We start from the raw sequence: 19606 nt of genomic DNA on the forward strand, positions 1-19606 counted from the left end.
GTAAAGGAACAAAAATGTGACCAACTGGGGACATTTTCTAGTCCCCACAAGGTCAAATGCTATTTCTAGGGGGTTTAGGGTTGTAATTAGTGTTAGAATGATGTTAAGGGTTATGGTTAATTCAAGGGTTAGGTAAAGGTTAGGAGCTAGGGTTAGGAGCTAGGGTTTATCTCCCTCACCAACTTCAAACATCTGCTATCTGAGCAGCTAACCGATCGCTGCAGCTGTACATAGTCTATCGGTAAATAGCCCACCCATTTTTACATTCCTCATCCCCATACTGTTTTTATTTATTTACTTTACTGCTCTTTTGCACACCAATATCTCTACCTGTACATGACCATCTGATCATTTATCACTCCAGTGGTAATCTGCTAAATTGTAATTATTCGCCTACCTCCTCACGCCTTTTGCACACAATGTATATAGATTATTTTTTTTCTACTGTGTTATTGACTTGTTAATTGTTTACTCCATGTGTAACTCTGTGTTGTCTGTTCACACTGCTATGCTTTATCTTGGCCGGGTCGCAGTTGCAATTGAGAACCTGTTCTCAACTAGCCTACCTGGTTAAATAAAGGTGAAATAAAAAAAAGGGTTAAGAGCTAGGGTTAGGAGCTAGGGTTAGGAGCTAGGGTTAGTTCTAGGGTTAGTTCTAGGGTTAGTTCTAGGGTTAGGAGCTAGGGTTAGTTCTAGGGTTAGGAGCTAGGGTTAGGAGCTAGGGTTAGTTCTAGGGTTAGTTCTAGGGTTAGTTCTAGGGTTAGTTCTAGGGTTAGTTCTAGGGTTAGTTCTAGGGTTAGTACTAGGGTTAGTACTAGGGTTAGGAGCTAGGGTTAGGAGCTAGGGTTAGTTCTAGAGTTAGGAGCTAGGGTTAGGAGCTAGTGTTAGGAGCTAGTGTTAGTACTAGGGTTAGGAGCTAGGGTTAGTTCTAGGGTTAGGAGCTAGGGTTAGGAGCTAGGGTTAGGAGCTAGGGTTAGGAGCTAGGGTTAGTTCTAGGGTTAGGAGCTAGGGTTAGGAGCTAGGGTTAGGAGCTAGTGTTAGTACTAGGGTTAGGAGCTAGTGTTAGTACTAGGGTTAGGAGCTAGGGTTAGGAGCTAGGGTTAAGAGCTAGGGTTAGGAGCTAGGGTTAGGAGCTAGGGTTAAGAGCTAGGGTTAAGAGCTAGGGTTAGGAGCTAGTGTTAGTGCTAGGGTTAGAGCTAGGGTTAGGTCTAGGGTTAGGAGCTATTATTAGGAGCTAGGGTTAGGAGCTAGGGTTAGGAGCTAGTGTTAGTACTAGGGTTAGGAGCTAGGGTTAGGTCTAGGGTTAGGAGCTAGGGTTAGGAGCTAGTGTTAGTACTAGGGTTAGTACTAGGGTTAGTTCTAGGGTTAGGAGATAGGGTTAGTACTAGGGTTAGTTCTAGGGTTAGTACTAGGGTTAGTACTAGGGTTAGTTCTAGGGTTAGTTCTAGGGTTAGTTCTAGGGTTAGTACTAGGGTTAGTTCTAGGGTTAGGAGCTAGGGTTAGTTCTAGGGGTAGGAGATAGGGTTAGTACTAGGGTTAGTTCTAGGGTTAGTACTAGGGTTAGAGTACTAGGGTTAGTTCTAGGGTTAGTACTAGGGTTAGTAATAGGGTTAGTTCTAGGGTTAGTTCTAGGGTTAGTACTAGGGTTAGTTCTAGGGTTAGTACTAGGGTTAGTACTAAGGTTAGTTCTAGGGTTAGGACTAGGGTTAGGACTAGGTTTAGTACTAGGGTTAGTTCTAGGGTTAGTTCTAGGGTTAGTTCTAGGGTTAGTACTAGGGTTAGTTCTAGGGTTAGTACTAGGGTTAGTACTAGGGTTAGTACTAGGGTTAGTACTAGGGTTAGTTCTAGGGTTAGTTCTAGGGTTAGTTCTAGGTTTAGTTCTAGGGTTAGTACTAGGGTTAGTTCTAGGGTTAGTACTAGGGTTAGTTCTAGGGTTAGGAGCTAGGGGTAGTTCTAGGGTTAGTACTAGGGTTAGTTCTAGGGTTAGGAGCTAGGGGTAGTTCTAGGGTTAGTTCTAGGGTTAGTACTAGGGTTAGGGTTAGGGTTAGGGTTAGTTCTAGGGTTAGTTCTAGGGTTAGTACTAGGGTTAGTTCTAGGGTTAGTACTAGGGTTAGTTCTAGGGTTAGTTCTAGGGTTAGTTCTAGTGTTAGGAGCTAGGGTTAGTTCTAGTGTTAGTTCTAGAGTTGTGAGCTAGGGATAGTTCTAGGGTTAGTACTAGGGTTAGTTCTAGGGTTAGTTCTAGGGTTAGTTCTAGGGTTAGGAGCTAGGGTTAGTTCTATGGTTAGTTCTAGGGTTAGGTGCTAGGGTTAGTTCTAGGGTTAGTTCTAGGGTTAGTTCTAAGGTTAGTACTAGGGTTAGTTCTAGGGTTAGGAGCTAGGGTTAGTTCTAGGGTTAGTTTTAGGGTTAGTTCTAGGGTTAATTCTAGGGTTAGGAGCTAGGGTTAGGAGCTAGGGTTAGTTCTAGGGTTAGTTCTAGGGTTAGGAGCTAGGGTTAGTTCTAGGGTTAGTTCTAGGGTTAGTTCTAGGGTTAGGAGCTAGGGTTAGTTCTAGGGTTAGGAGCTAGGGTTAGTTCTATGGTTAGTTCTAGGGTTAGGAACTAGGGTTAGGAGATAGGGTTAGGAGCTAGGGTTAGGAGCTAGGGTTAGTTATATGGTTAGTTCTAGGGTTAGGAGATAGGGTTAGTTCTAGGGTTAGTTCTAGGGTTAGGAGATAGGGTTAGTTCTAGGGTTAGTTCTAGGGTTAGTTCTAGGTTTAGTTCTAGGGCTAGGAGATAGGGTTAGTTCTAGGGTTAGGAGCTAGGGGTAGTTCTAGGGTTAGGAGCTAGGGTTAGGAGCTAGGGGTAGTTCTAGGGTTAGGAGCTAGGGTTAGTTCTAAGGCTAGGAGATAGGGTTAGTTCTAGGGCTAGGAGATAGGGTTAGTTCTAGGGTTAGGAGCTAGGGTTAGGAGCTAGGGTTAGTTCTAGGGTTAGTTCTAGGGTTAGGAGCTAGGGTTAGTTCTAGGGTTAGTTCTAGGGTTAGGAACTAGGGTTAGTTCTAGGGTTAGTACTAGGGTTAGTTCTAGGGTTAGTTCTAGGGTTAGTTCTAGGGCTAGGAGCTAGGGTTAGTTCTAGGGCTAGGAGATAGGGTTAGTTCTAGGGTTAGGAGCTAGGGTTAGTTCTAGGGTTAGAAACTAGGCTTAGTTCTAGGGTTAGTTCTAGGGTTAGGAGATAGGGTTAGTTCTAGGGTTAGGAGCTAGGGTTAGGAGCTAGGGTTAGTTCTAGGGTTAGTTCTAGGGTTAGTACTAGGGTTAGTACTAGGGTTAGTTCTAGGGTTAGTTCTAGGGTTAGTTCTAGGGCTAGGAGATAGGGTTAGTTCTAGGGTTAGGAGCTAGGGTTAGGAGCTAGGGGTAGTTCTAGGGTTAGGAGCTAGGGTTAGTTCTAGGGTTAGTTCTAGGGTTAGGAGATAGGGTTAGTTCTAAGGCTAGGAGATAGGGTTAGTTCTAGGGCTAGGAGATAGGGTTAGTTCTAGGGTTAGGAGCTAGGGGTAGTTCTAGGGTTAGGAGCTAGTGTTAGGAGCTATGGTTAGTTCTAGTGCTAGGAGATAGGGTTAGTTCTAGGGTTAGGAGCTAGTGTTAGTACTAGGGTTAGGAGCTAGGGTTAGTACTAGGGTTAGTACTAGGGTTAGGAGCTAGTGTTAGTACTAGTGTTAGTACTAGGGTTAGTACTAGGGTTAGTTCTAGCGTTAGTACTAGGGTTAGTTCTAGGGTTAGTACTAGGGTTAGGAGCTAGGGTTAGTACTAGGGTTAGGAGCTAGTGTTAGTACTAGTGTTAGTACTAGGGTTAGTACTAGGGTTAGTTCTAGCGTTAGTACTAGGGTTAGTTCTAGGGTTAGTACTAGGGTTAGTTCTAGGGTTAGTACTAGGGTTAGGAGCTAGGGTTAGTTCTAGGGTTAGTTCTAGGGTTAGTAGTAGGGTTAGTACTAGGGTTAGTTCTAGGGTTAGTACTAGGGTTAGTACTAGTGTTAGTACTAGGGTTAGGAGCTAGTGTTAGTACTAGGGTTAGTACTAGGGTTAGGACTAGGGTTAGTTCTAGGGTTAGTACTAGGGTTAGTTCTAGGGTTAGTTCTAGGGTTAGTTCTAGGGTTAGTTCTAGGGTTAGTTCTTGGGTTAGTTCTAGGGTTAGTTCTAGGGTTAGTACTAGGGTTAGTACTAGGGTTAGTACTAGGGTTAGGAGCTAGTGTTAGTACTAGGGTTAGTTCTAGGGTTAGTTCTAGGGTTAGTTCTAGGGTTAGTACTAGGGTTAGTTCTAGGGTTAGTACTAGGGTTAGTTCTAGGGTTAGTACTAGGGTTAGTAATAGGGTTAGTTCTAGGGTTAGTTCTAGGGTTAGTACTAGGGTTAGTTCTAGGGTTAGTACTAGGGTTAGTACTAAGGTTAGTTCTAGGGTTAGGACTAGGGTTAGGACTAGGGTTAGTTCTAGGGTTAGTTCTAGGTTTAGTTCTAGGGCTAGGAGATAGGGTTAGTTCTAGGGTTAGGAGCTAGGGGTAGTTCTAGGGTTAGGAGCTAGGGTTAGGAGCTAGGGGTAGTTCTAGGGTTAGGAGCTAGGGTTAGTTCTAAGGCTAGGAGATAGGGTTAGTTCTAGGGCTAGGAGATAGGGTTAGTTCTAGGGTTAGGAGCTAGGGTTAGGAGCTAGGGTTAGTTCTAGGGTTAGTTCTAGGGTTAGGAGCTAGGGTTAGTTCTAGGGTTAGTTCTAGGGTTAGGAACTAGGGTTAGTTCTAGGGTTAGTACTAGGGTTAGTTCTAGGGTTAGTTCTAGGGTTAGTTCTAGGGCTAGGAGCTAGGGTTAGTTCTAGGGCTAGGAGATAGGGTTAGTTCTAGGGTTAGGAGCTAGGGTTAGTTCTAGGGTTAGAAACTAGGCTTAGTTCTAGGGTTAGTTCTAGGGTTAGGAGATAGGGTTAGTTCTAGGGTTAGGAGCTAGGGTTAGGAGCTAGGGTTAGTTCTAGGGTTAGTTCTAGGGTTAGTACTAGGGTTAGTACTAGGGTTAGTTCTAGGGTTAGTTCTAGGGTTAGTTCTAGGGCTAGGAGATAGGGTTAGTTCTAGGGTTAGGAGCTAGGGTTAGGAGCTAGGGGTAGTTCTAGGGTTAGGAGCTAGGGTTAGTTCTAGGGTTAGTTCTAGGGTTAGGAGATAGGGTTAGTTCTAAGGCTAGGAGATAGGGTTAGTTCTAGGGCTAGGAGATAGGGTTAGTTCTAGGGTTAGGAGCTAGGGGTAGTTCTAGGGTTAGGAGCTAGTGTTAGGAGCTATGGTTAGTTCTAGTGCTAGGAGATAGGGTTAGTTCTAGGGTTAGGAGCTAGTGTTAGTACTAGGGTTAGGAGCTAGGGTTAGTACTAGGGTTAGTACTAGGGTTAGGAGCTAGTGTTAGTACTAGTGTTAGTACTAGGGTTAGTACTAGGGTTAGTTCTAGCGTTAGTACTAGGGTTAGTTCTAGGGTTAGTACTAGGGTTAGGAGCTAGGGTTAGTACTAGGGTTAGGAGCTAGTGTTAGTACTAGTGTTAGTACTAGGGTTAGTACTAGGGTTAGTTCTAGCGTTAGTACTAGGGTTAGTTCTAGGGTTAGTACTAGGGTTAGTTCTAGGGTTAGTACTAGGGTTAGGAGCTAGGGTTAGTTCTAGGGTTAGTTCTAGGGTTAGTAGTAGGGTTAGTACTAGGGTTAGTTCTAGGGTTAGTACTAGGGTTAGTACTAGTGTTAGTACTAGGGTTAGGAGCTAGTGTTAGTACTAGGGTTAGTACTAGGGTTAGGACTAGGGTTAGTTCTAGGGTTAGTACTAGGGTTAGTTCTAGGGTTAGTTCTAGGGTTAGTTCTAGGGTTAGTTCTTGGGTTAGTTCTAGGGTTAGTTCTAGGGTTAGTACTAGGGTTAGTACTAGGGTTAGTACTAGGGTTAGGAGCTAGTGTTAGTACTAGGGTTAGTTCTAGGGTTAGTTCTAGGGTTAGTTCTAGGGTTAGTACTAGGGTTAGTTCTAGGGTTAGTACTAGGGTTAGTTCTAGGGTTAGTACTAGGGTTAGTAATAGGGTTAGTTCTAGGGTTAGTTCTAGGGTTAGTACTAGGGTTAGTTCTAGGGTTAGTACTAGGGTTAGTACTAAGGTTAGTTCTAGGGTTAGGACTAGGGTTAGGACTAGGTTTAGTACTAGGGTTAGTTCTAGGGTTAGTTCTAGGGTTAGTTCTAGGGTTAGTACTAGGGTTAGTTCTAGGGTTAGTACTAGGGTTAGTTCTAGGGTTAGTTCTAGGTTTAGTTCTAGGGTTAGTACTAGGGTTAGTTCTAGGGTTAGTACTAGGGTTAGTTCTAGGGTTAGGAGCTAGGGGTAGTTCTAGGGTTAGTACTAGGGTTAGTTCTAGGGTTAGGAGCTAGGGGTAGTTCTAGGGTTAGTTCTAGGGTTAGTACTAGGGTTAGGGTTAGGGTTAGGGTTAGTTCTAGGGTTAGTTCTAGGGTTAGTACTAGGGTTAGTACTAGGGTTAGTTCTAGGGTTAGTTCTAGGGTTAGTACATACGGTTAGTTCTAGCGTTAGTTCTAGGGTTAGTTCTAGGGTTAGGTGCTAGGGTTAGTTCTAGTGTTAGGAGCTAGGGTTAGTTCTAGTGTTAGTTCTAGAGTTAGGAGCTAGGGATAGTTCTAGGGTTAGTACTAGGGTTAGTTCTAGGGTTAGTTCTAGGGTTAGTTCTAGGGTTAGGAGCTAGGGTTAGTTCTAGGGTTAGGAGCTAGGGTTAGTTCTATGGTTAGTTCTAGGGTTAGGAGCTAGGGTTAGGAGCTAGGGTTAGGAGCTAGGGTTAGTTCTAGGGTTAGGAGCTAGGGTTAGGAGCTAGGGTTAGGAGCTAGGGTTAGGAGCTAGGGTTAGTTCTAGGGTTAGTTCTAGGGTTAGGAGCTAGGGTTAGTTCTAGGGTTTGTTCTAGGGTTAGGAGCTAGGGTTAGGAGCTAGGGTTAGGAGCTAGGGTTAGTTCTAGGGTTAGGAACTAGGGTTAGGAGCTAGGGTTAGGAGCTAGGGTTAGTTCTAGGGTTAGGAGCTAGGGTTAGTTCTAGGGTTAGGAGCTAGGGTTAGTTCTAGGGTTAGTTCTAGGGTTAGGAGCTAGGGTTAGTTCTAGGGTTAGTACTAGGGATAGTTCTAGGGTTAGGAGCTAGGGTTAGTTCTAGGGTTAGGTGCTAGGGTTAGTTCTAGGGTTAGTTCTAGGGTTAGGAGCTAGGGTTAGTTCTAGGGTTAGTACTAGGGTTAGTTCTAGGGTTAGGAGCTAGTGTTAGTACTAGGGTTAGTTCTAGGGTTAGGAGCTAGTGTTAGTACTAGGGTTAGTTCTAGGGTTAGGAGCTAGGGGTAGTTCTAGGGTTAGGAGCTAGGGTTAGGAGCTAGGGTTAGTTCTAGGGCTAGGAGATAGGGTTAGTTCTAGGGTTAGGAGCTAGTGTTAGTACTAGGGTTAGGAGCTAGGGTTAGTACTAGGGTTAGTACTAGGGTTAGGAGCTAGTGTTAGTACTAGTGTTAGTACTAGGGTTAGTACTAGGGTTAGTATAAGGGTTAGTACTAGGGTTAGTTCTAGGGTTAGTACTAGGGTTAGGAGCTAGTGTTAGTACTAGGGTTAGTTCTAGGGATAGTACTAGGGTTAGTACTAGGGTTAGTACTAGGGTTAGTTCTAGGGTTAGTTCTAGGGTTAGTACTAGGGTTAGTTCTAGGGTTAGGAGCTAGTGTTAGTACTAGGGTTAGTTCTAGGGTTAGTACATACGGTTAGTTCTAGCGTTAGTTCTAGGGTTAGGAGCTAGGGTTAGTTCTAGGGTTAGTTCTAGGGTTAGGTGCTAGGGTTAGTTCTAGTGTTAGTTCTAGAGTTAGGAGCTAGGGATAGTTCTAGGGTTAGTACTAGGGTTCGTTCTAGGGTTAGTTCTAGGGTTAGTTCTATGGTTAGTTCTAGGGTTAGGAGCTAGGGTTAGTTCTAGGGTTAGGAGCTAGGGTTAGTTCTATGGTTAGTTCTAGGGTTAGGAGCTAGGGTTAGGAGCTAGGGTTAGGAGCTAGGGTTAGTTCTAGGGTTAGGAGCTAGGGTTAGGAGCTAGGGTTAGGAGCTAGGGTTAGTTCTAGGGTTAGGAGCTAGGGTTAGTTCTAGGGTTAGTTCTAGGGTTAGGAGCTAGGGTTAGTTCTAGGGTTTGTTCTAGGGTTAGGAGCTAGGGTTAGGAGCTAGGGTTAGGAGCTAGGGTTAGTTCTAGGGTTAGGAGCTAGGGTTAGGAGCTAGGGTTAGGAGCTAGGGTTAGTTCTAGGGTTAGGAGCTAGGGTTAGTTCTAGGGTTAGGAGTTAGGGTTAGTTCTAGGGTTAGTTCTAGGGTTAGGAGCTAGGGTTAGTTCTAGGGTTAGTACTAGGGATAGTTCTAGGGTTAGGAGCTAGGGTTAGTTCTAGGGTTAGGAGCTAGGGTTAGTTCTAGGGTTAGTTCTAGGGTTAGGAGCTAGGGTTAGTTCTAGGGTTAGTAGTAGGGTTAGTTCTAGGGTTAGGAGCTAGTGTTAGTACTAGGGTTAGTTCTAGGGTTAGTACTAGGGTTAGTTCTAGGGTTAGGAGCTAGGGTTAGGAGCTAGGGTTAGTTCTAGGGTTAGGAGCTAGGGTTAGGAGCTAGGGTTAGTTCTAGGGTTAGGAGCTAGGGTTAGGAGCTAGGGTCAGGAGCTAGGGTTAGTTCTAGGGTTAGGAGCTAGGGTTAGGAGCTAGGGTTATGTAAAGGTTAGGAGCTAGGGTTAGGAACTAGGGTTAGGTAAAGGTTAGGAGCTAGGGTTAGGAACTAGGGATAGGAGCTAGGTTTAGGAGCTAGGGTTAGGTTAAGGTTAGGAGCTAGGGTTAGGAGCTAGGTTTAGGAACTAGGGTTAGGAGCTAGGGTTAGGAACTAGGGTTAGGAACTAGGGTTAGGAACTAGGGTTAGGGTTAAGGTTATGGTTCGGGTTTTGGGTTAAGGTTAGGGTAATGGTCAGAGTATCGGTAAGGTTTACGTTTAGAGGTACAGGAAAATGGGATTTTGAATGGGACTGAATTGTGTTTCCCGCAATGTTAGCTGTACAAGACTGTGTGTGTGTGTTTAAGATGCTGTATTGACGTGTGTGTGTTTGATCAAGAGTCAAACAAATTCATATTTCACTGACCGTGGTGTATACATGGCCTTGGGCTGTGTGTGTTATAACTTCAGGTTTGTTTGTGTGTACGATGCTGTAAATACGTCTGTGTGTGTGTCTGTGTGTGTGTGTGTGTGTGTGTGTGTGTGTGTGTGTGTGTGTGTGTGTGTGTGTGTGTGTGTGTGTGTGTGTGTGTGTGTGTGTGTGTGTGTGTGTGTGTGTGTGTGTGTGTGTGTGTGTGTGTGTGTGTGTGTGTGTGTGTGTGCGTGTGTGTATGATGCTGTAAATTTGTGTGTGTGTGTGTGTGTGTGTGTGTGTGTGTGTGTGTGTGTGTGTGTGTGTGTGTGTGTGTGTGTGTGTGTGTGTGTGTGTGTGTGTGTGTGTGTGTGTGTGTGTGTGTGTGTGTGTGTGTGTGTGTGTGTGTGTGTGTGTGTGTGTGCGTGTGATGCTGTATTGACATGTGTGTTTGAAGGACGTGGGAAAGAGTTCTTGAGTCAAACCAACTCATATTTCCCTGAACATTACTGATATTTACAGAGCATTTCCAAAGAATTCAGACCCCTTCACCTTTTCCACGTTTCGTTACGTTACAGCCTTATTCTAAATATGGATTAATTAAAAAATGTCCAATTAAAGTCTAATGTTAGCTAGCTAACTAGCTAACTAGCTAACATTGTAGCTAGCTACATGTCTAAACAATAGATCCCAAGTTAAAGCTGACTGTTAGCTAGCTAGCTGACAACCCATCAAGTTAGCCAGATGTGTCGGACGGTGATTACGGCTAACCATTGTATAATAATGCAAACATATTTGTATCTGGAATTTGTCTTTCAGCATCAGTAGAACACACCTGACTCTCCTCCACCAGTCATACATGGAGAATGGTCTAATGCCTCCCATCAGAAAGACCTGTAGAACACACCTGTCTCTCCTCCACCAGTCATACATGGAGAATGGTCTAATGCCTCCCATCAGAAAGACCTGTAGAACACACCTGACTCTCCTCCACCAGTCATACATGGAGAATGGTCTAATGCCTCCCATCAGAAAGACCTGTAGAACACACCTGACTCTCCTCCACCAGTCATACATGGAGAATGGTCTAATGCCTCCCATCAGAAAGACCTGTAGAACACACCTGACTCTCCTCCACCAGTCATACATGGAGAATGGTCTAATGCCTCCCATCAGAAAGACCTGTAGAACACACCTGACTCTCCTCCACCAGTCATACATGGAGAATGGTCTAATGCCTCCCATCAGAAAGACCTGTAGAACACACCTGACTCTCCTCCACCAGTCATACATGGAGAATGGTCTAATGCCTCCCATCAGAAATACCTGTAGAACACACCTGTCTCTCCTCACCAGTCATACATGGAGAATGGTCTAATGCCTCCCATCAGAAAGACCTGTAGAACACACCTGTCTCTCCTCACCAGTCATACATGGAGAATGGTCTAATGCCTCCCATCAGAAAGACCTGTAGAACACACCTGACTCTCCTCCACCAGTCATACATGGAGAATGGTCTAATGCCACCTGACTCTCCTCCACCAGTCATACATGGAGGTTAGGGTTAGGGTTAGGGTTATACATGGAGAATGGTCTAATGCCTCCCATCAGAAAGACCTGTAGAACACACCTGTCTCTCCTCACCAGTCATACATGGAGAATGGTCTAATGCCTCCCATCAGAAAGACCTGTAGAACACACCTGACTCTCCTCCACCAGTCATACATGGAGAATGGTCTAATGCCTCCCATCAGAAAGACCTGTAGAACACACCTGTCTCTCCTCACCAGTCATACATGGAGAATGGTCTAATGCCTCCCATCAGAAAGACCTGTAGAACACACCTGACTCTCCTCCACCAGTCATACATGGAGAATGGTCTAATGCCTCCCATCAGAAAGAGAGCTGGTCCAAGCAAGAGGTCAACAAGAGGACTTGCAGCGAGTGGTGAACTTCATCAACAACCACGCAGAGGATCATGTAATAGTGTTACCAGGACGCCACCCAGGACACAAACACTTTGGTGGAAAGCTGCTGACATCTCGTAACAAAAGCAGCCGTGTGACGTCTCTACAAGGAATCGATGACAACACTTGGTATGTAAAGCATAAACACATAAACATCTATGAACATTTGAACATCTTGGCCATGTTCTGTTATAATCTCCACCCGGCACAGCCGTGTGACGTCTCTACAAGGAATCGATGACAACACTTGGTATGTAAATCATAAACACATTTTCATTATTTAATTGATCTCCAACATGATTGACACTACATTTATTGATCTCACATTATTTCTGTATTTTCTAGAGATACGTGTAGTCAGGCTGTCTTCCTTCAGGAGTCTGTGGAGAAAATGGCTGCCTCACATCTCCAGCACTAAGCCCAGGACAGACCTGTGCTGGCAACGCCAGAGGAACCACTATCAGGTCTTCAGATCTGCCAATCTGCCAGAAGCTGTGAAGTCAGCCAAGCTGAAGAACCAAGAGCAGCATCTCTTGCTTGTTCAAAGTGAGTGGTCTGTCTGCCAGAAGCTGTTAAGTCAGCCAAGCTGAAGAACCAAGAGCAGCATCTCCTGCTGGTTCAGAGTGAGTGGTCTGTCTACCAGAAGCTGTTAAATCAGCCAAGCTGAAGAACCAAGAGCAGCATCTCCTGCTGGTTCAGAGTGAGTGGTCTGTCTACCAGAAGCTGTTAAGTCAGCCAAGCTGAAGAACCAAGAGCAGCATCTCCTGCTTGTTCAGAGTGAGTGGTCTGTCTGCCAGAAGCTGTTAAGTCAGCCAAGCTGAAGAACCAAGAGCAGCATCTCCTGCTGGTTCAGAGTGAGTGGTCTGTCTACCAGAAGCTGTGAGGTCAGCCAAGCTGAAGAACCAAGAGCAGCATCTCCTGCTTGTTCAAAGTGAGCGGTCTGTCTACCAGAAGATGGTTGCTGACTGCTAGCCACCTGTCAAGACCTGCAGTTGTCTCTTGGGCCCCTACTGAACCAGCAAGCAAAGACATCAGGATTAATTACAGCTTTGATTTTGATCAACAAGTAAAAAACATTTCCTCATTTTATACTGAAGACAACAACCTCTCCCTCAATATGAGCAAGACAAAGGAGCTGATCGTGGACTACAGGAAAAGACAGGCCGAACAGGCCCCCATTAACGTCCTACTTTATACTGATCAGTATTAAGACGGTTCCGAAGAGGATGGATGACGTCATACATGCTCCCAACCAATAGTGCTATTTTGTGCTATTTTGTTATTTTGTGCTATTTTGTTTGTAACTTATTTTGTACATAATGTTTCTAACTTCTGGACATCAGAAGTGCGATTACTCACCACAAACTGGAAGAAGCCTTTTCAACAACATTTCCTTCAGAAAGACCAGAGTGACGCTATGTAGCCAGGCCCCATCTACTATCCTTCTGACCCAGGCCCCATCTACTATCCTTCTGACCCAGGCCCCATCTACTATCCTCCTGACCCTATGTAGCCAGGCCCCATCTACTATCCTCCTGACCCTATGTAGCCAGGCCCCATCTACTATCCTTCTGACCCAGGCCCCATCTACTATCCTCCTGACCCTATGTAGCCAGGTCCCATCTACTATCCTTCTGACCCAGGCCCCATCTACTATCCTTCTGACCCAGGTCCCATCTACTATCCTTCTGACCCAGGTCCATCTACTATCCTTCTGACCCTATGTAGCCAGGCCCCATCTACTATCCTTCTGTCCCTATGTAGCCAGGTCCCATCTACTATCCTTCTGACCCAGGTCCCATCTACTATCCTTCTGACCCTATGTAGCCAGGTCCATCTACTATCCTTCTGACCCAGGCCCCATCTACTATCCTTCTGACCCAGGCCCCATCTACTATCCTTCTGTCCCTATGTAGCCAGGTCCATCTACTATCCTTCTGACCCTATGTAGCCAGGCCCCATCTACTATCCTTCTGACCCAGGTCCATCTACTATCCTTCTGACCCAGGTCCCATCTACTATCCTTCTGACCCTATGTAGCCAGGTCCATCTACTATCCTTCTGACCCAGGTCCCATCTACTATCCTTCTGACCCTATGTAGCCAGGTCCCATCTACTATCCTTCTGACCCAGGTCCCATCTACTATCCTTCTGACCCTATGTAGCCAGGTCCATCTACTATCCTTCTGACCCTATGTAGCCAGGTCCCATCTACTATCCTTCTGACCCTATGTAGCCAGGCCCCATCTACTATCCTTCTGACCCTATGTAGCCAGGTACCATCTACTATCCTTCTGACCCTATGTAGCCAGGTCCCATCTACTATCCTTCTGACCCTATGTAGCCAGGTCCCATCTACTATCCTTCTGACCCTATGTAGCCAGGTCCCATCTACTATCCTTCTGACCCTATGTAGCCAGGTCCATCTACTATCCTTCTGACCCTATGAAGCCAGGTCCATCTACTATCCTTCTGACCCAGGTCCATCTACTATCCTTCTGACCCAGGTCCATCTACTATCCTTCTGACCCAGGTCCCATCTACTATCCTTCTGACCCTATGTAGCCAGGTCCATCTACTATCCTTCTGACCCAGGACCATCTACTATCCTTCTGACCCTATGTAGCCAGGTCCCATCTACTATCCTTCTGACCCAGGTCCATCTACTATCCTTCTGACACTATGTAGCCAGGTCCATCTACTATCCTTCTGACCCTATGTAGCCAGGTCCATCTACTATCCTCCTGACCCTATGTAGCCAGGTCCATCTACTATCCTTCTGACCCTATGTAGCCAGGTCCCATCTACTATCCTTCTGACCCTATGTAGCCAGGTCCATCTACTATCCTTCTGACACTATGTAGCCAGGTCCATCTACTATCCTTCTGACCCTATGTAGCCAGGTCCCATCTACTATCCTTCTGACCCTATGTAGCCAGGTCCATCTACTATCCTTCTGACCCTATGTAGCCAGGTCCATCTACTATCCTTCTGACCCTATGTAGCCAGGTCCCATCTACTATCCTTCTGACCCTATGTAGCCAGGTCCATCTACTATCCTTCTGACCCAGGTCCCATCTACTATCCTTCTGACCCTATGTAGCCAGGTCCCATCTACTATCCTTCTGACCCTATGTAGCCAGGTCCATCTACTATCCTTCTGACACTATGTAGCCAGGTCCATCTACTATCCTTCTGACCCTATGTAGCCAGGTCCCATCTACTATCCTTCTGACCCTATGTAGCCAGGTCCATCTACTATCCTTCTGACCCTATGTAGCCAGGTCCATCTACTATCCTTCTGACCCTATGTAGCCAGGTCCCATCTACTATCCTTCTGACCCTATGTAGCCAGGTCCATCTACTATCCTTCTGACCCAGGTCCCATCTACTATCCTCCTGACCCTATGTAGCCAGGTCCCATCTACTATCCTTCTGACCCAGGTCCCATCTACTATCCTTCTGACCCAGGTCCCATCTACTATCCTCCTGACCCTATGTAGCCAGGTCCATCTACTATCCTTCTGACCCAGGTCCATCTACTATCCTTCTGACCCAGGTCCCATCTACTATCCTTCTGACCCAGGTCCATCTACTATCCTTCTGACCCAGGTCCCATCTACTATCCTTCTGACCCAGGTCCCATCTACTATCCTTCTGACCCAGGTCCCATCTACTATCCTTCTGACCCAGGTCCCATCTACTATCCTTCTGACCCTATGTAGCCAGGTCCATCTACTATCCTCCTGACCCTATGTAGCCAGGTCCATCTACTATCCTTCTGACCCTATGTAGCCAGGTCCATCTACTATCCTCCTGACCCTATGTAGCCAGGTCCATCTACTATCCTTCTGACCCTATGTAGCCAGGTCCCATCTACTATCCTTCTGACCCTATGTAGCCAGGTCCCATCTACTATCCTTCTGACCCAGGTCCATCTACTATCCTTCTGACCCTATGTAGCCAGGTCCCATCTACTATCCTTCTGACCCTATGTAGCCAGGTCCCATCTACTATCCTTCTGACCCAGGTCCATCTACTATCCTTCTGACCCAAGTCCATCTACTATCCTTCTGACCCTATGTAGCCAGGTCCATCTACTATCCTTCTGACCCAGGTCCATCTACTATCCTTCTGACCCTATGTAGCCAGGTCCATCTACTATCCTTCTGACCCAGGTCCATCTACTATCCTTCTGACCCTATGTAGCCAGGTCCCATCTACTATCCTTCTGACCCTATGTAGCCAGGTCCATCTACTATCCTTCTGACCCAGGTCCATCTACTATCCTTCTGACCCTATGTAGCCAGGTCCCATCTACTATCCTTCTGACCCAGGTCCATCTACTATCCTTCTGACCCAAGTCCATCTACTATCCTTCTGACCCTATGTAGCCAGGTCCATCTACTATCCTTCTGACCCAGTTCCCATCTACTATCCTTCTGACCCTATGTAGCCAGGTCCATCTACTATCCTTCTGACCCTATGTAGCCAGGTCCATCTACTATCCTCCTGACCCTATGTAGCCAGGTCCATCTACTATCCTTCTGACCCAGTTCCCATCTACTATCCTTCTGACCCTATGTAGCCAGGTCCATCTACTATCCTTCTGACCCAGGTCCATCTACTATCCTTCTGACCCTATGTAGCCAGGTCCCATCTACTATCCTTCTGACCCAGGTCCATCTACTATCCTTCTGACCCAAGTCCATCTACTATCCTTCTGACCCTATGTAGCCAGGTCCATCTACTATCCTTCTGACCCAGGTCCATCTACTATCCTTCTGACCCAGTTCCCATCTACTATCCTTCTGACCCAGGCCCCATCTACTATCCTTCTGACCCTATGTAGCCAGGTCCCATCTACTATCCTTCTGACCCTATGTAGCCAGGTCCCATCTACTATCCTTCTGACCCTATGTAGCCAGGTCCATCTACTATCCTTCTGACCCTATGTAGCCAGGTCCCATCTACTACCCTTCTGACCCTATTTAGCCAGGTCCCATCTACTATCCTTCTGACCCAGGTCCATCTACTATCCTTCTGACCCAGGTCCATCTACTATCCTTCTGACCCTATGTAGCCAGGTCCCAGCTACTATCCTTCTGACCCAGGTCCATCTACTATCCTTCTGACCCTATGTAGCCAGGTCCATCTACTATCCTCCTGACCCTATGTAGCCAGGTCCCAGCTACTATCCTTCTGACCCAGGTCCATCTACTATCCTTCTGACCCTATGAAGCCAGGTCCATCTACTATCCTTCTAACCCAGGTCTCTGAGGGTCCTCACCTCCTCCCTGTAGGCCGTCTCGTTGTTGATGGTAATCAAGCCTACCACTGTAGTGTCGTCCGCAAACTTGATGATTGAGTTGGATGCGTGCATGGCCACGCAGTCATGGGTGAACAGGAAGTACAGGAGAGGGCTCAGAACGCACCCTTGTGGGGCCCCAGTGTTGAGGATCAGCGGGGTGGAGATGTTGTTACCTACCATCTGGGGACGGCCCGTCAGGAAGTCCTGTACCCAGTTTCGCAGGGCGGGGTCGAGACCCTCGGTCTCGAGCTTGATGACGAGTTTGGAGGGTACTATGGTGTTAAATGCTGAGCTGTAGAGGAGGGAATAGCTACACTGTTTGTGTTCGGTCATTTTTCCGGTCACCTTGCCCTGGTTAAAAGCAGTGGTTCGCGCTTTCAGTTTCTCACGAACGCTGCCATCAATCCACGGTTTCTGGTTTGGGAATGTTTTAATCGTTGCTATGGGAACGACATCTTCAATGCACTTTCTAATGAACTCGCTCACTGAATCAGCGTATTCGTCAATGTTGTTGTTGGAAGCAGTGCGGAACATATCCCAGTCCACGTGATGGAAGCAGTCTTGGAGCGTGGAATCAGATTGGTCGGACCAGCGTTGAACAGACCTGAGTATGGGAGCTTCTTGTTTTAGCTTCTGTCTGTAGGCAGGGAGCAACAAAAATGGAGTCGTGGTCAGCTTTTCCGAGAGGAGGGCGGGGGGAGGGCATTATATGCGTCGCGGAAGTTAGAATAGCAATGATCCAAGGTTTTACCAGCCCTGGTTGCGCAATCGATATGCTGATACAATTTAGGGAGTCTTCTTTTCAGATTAGCCTTGATAAAATCCCCAGCTACAATTTATGCAGCCTCAGGATATGTGGACTCAGCTCTCCTGGACTCAGCTCTCCTGTACTCAGCTCTCCTGGACTCTGCTCTCCAGGACTTAGCTCCCCAGGACTCAGCTCTCCAGGACTCAGCTCCCCAGGACTCAGCTCTCCAGGACTCAGCTCTCCTGGACTCAGCTCTCCTGGACTCTGCTCTCCTGGACTCAGCTCTCCTGGACTCAGCTCCCCTGGACTCAGCTCCCTGGACTCAGCTCCCCTGGACTCAGTTCCCCTGGTCGCAGCTCTCCTGGACTCAGTTCTAGTCCTAATCATTATTCCATCGAACCAGTAGCCAATAGCTAAATGCCAGTCACAGGAATAGCAATATATTTTTGTCACTTATAGTTTGGTCACGGGAACAGTGAAGACAGAGAGATGTGTTAATTAGAAATGAGGGCAATTCATATATTAAGCTGTCACTCGTAGACCTATGCTGCTAGAATTGTTAACAATTTATCACGTCTCTGGTGAGCACATCTCTGGTGAAGCCATCTCTGGTGAAGCCATCTCTGGTGAGCACATCTCTGGTGAAGCCATCTCTGGTGAAGCCATCTCTGGTGAGCACATCTCTGGTGAGCACATCTCTGGTGAGCACATCTCTGGTGAAGCCATCTCTGGTGAAGCCATCTCTAGTGAGCACATCTCTGGTGAAGCCATCTCTGGTGAAGCCATCTCTACTGAGCACATCTCTGGTGAAGCCATCTCTGGTGAAGCCATCTCTAGTGAGCACATCTCTGGTGAAGCCATCTCTACTGAGCACATCTCTGGTGAAGCCATCTCTGGTGAAGCCATCTCTGGTGAGCACATCGGAGAAATGTAATATTGTTTAGAAAGAGATATGGTGTCAGCTGAGCTAACAGCGGCTACATTCTTAGTCATTGTAAAGCCTACCTTTGTTGAAAAAGACAAAGGATTAGCTAGATTTGAAAACTTCCAACATGTTATCGGATACATCAAACACAATACAGATTGAGTTGATTGAAACAGTCAATGGTTTAAGGACGTCATTTAAAAGGAAAGGTACACCTAAATGAAGTGGGCCTAAAATCTCAACCTCACATCCCATCCCCCCATCTCCACCCAGCCAACATGTCTCCTCCCCCAACCTCCCATCCCCCCAACCCCACCCAGCCAACATGTCTCCTCCCCCAACCTCCCATCCCCCAACCCCACCCAGCCAACATGTCTCCTCCCATCCCCCAACCCCACCCAGACAACATGTCTCCACCCCCAACCTCCCATCCCCCAACCCCACCCAGCCAACATGTCTCCTCCCCAACCTCCCATCCCCCAACCCCACCCAGCCAACAACCCTCTGGTCTAAACAGAAAACACACAACAACCCTCTGGTCTAAACAGAAAACACTCAACAACCCTCTGGTCTAAACAGAAAACACACAACAACCCTCTGGTCTAAACAGAAAACACACAACAACCCTCTGGTCTAAACAGAAACACACAACAACCCTCTGGTCTAAACAGAAAAACACACAACAACCCTCTGGTCTAAACAGAAAACACACACCAACCCTCTGGTCTAAACAGAAAACACACACCAACCCTCTGGTCTAAACGGAAAACACACAACAACCCTCTGGTCTAAACGGAAAACACACAACAACCCTCTGGTCTAAACGGAAAACACACAACAACCCTCTGGTCTAAACAGAAAACACACAACAACCCTCTGGTCTAAACAGAAAACACACAACAACCCTCTGGTCTAAACGGAAAACACACAACAACCTCTGGTCTAAACAGAAAACACACAACAACCCTCTGGTCTAAACAGAAAACACTCAACAACCCTCTGGTCTAAACAGAAAACACTCAACAACCCTCTGGTCTAAACGGAAAACACACACCAACCCTCTGGTCTAAACAGAAAACACACAACAACCCTCTGGTCTAAACAGAAAACACACAACAACCCTCTGGTCTAAACAGAAAACACACAACAACCCTCTGGTCTAAACAGAAAACACTCAACAACCCTCTGGTCTAAACAGAAAACACACAACAACCCTCTGGTCTAAACAGAAAACACACAACAACCCTCTGGTCTAAACAGAAAACACACAACAACCCTCTAGTCTAAACAGAAAACACACAACAACCCTCTGGTCTAAACAGAAAACACACAACAACCCTCTGGTCTAAACAGAAAACACACAACAACCCTCTAGTCTAAACAGAAAACACACAACAACCCTCTGGTCTAAACAGAAAACACACAACAACCCTCTGGTCTAAACAGAAAACACACAACAACCCTCTGGTCTAAACAGAAAACACACAACAACCCTCTGGTCTAAACAGAAAACACACAACAACCCTCTGGTCTAAACAGAAAACACACAACAACCCTC

Source organism: Oncorhynchus gorbuscha, linkage group LG10 (assembly GCF_021184085.1).
Source record: "Oncorhynchus gorbuscha isolate QuinsamMale2020 ecotype Even-year linkage group LG10, OgorEven_v1.0, whole genome shotgun sequence".
Lineage (NCBI taxonomy): Eukaryota > Metazoa > Chordata > Actinopteri > Salmoniformes > Salmonidae > Oncorhynchus > Oncorhynchus gorbuscha.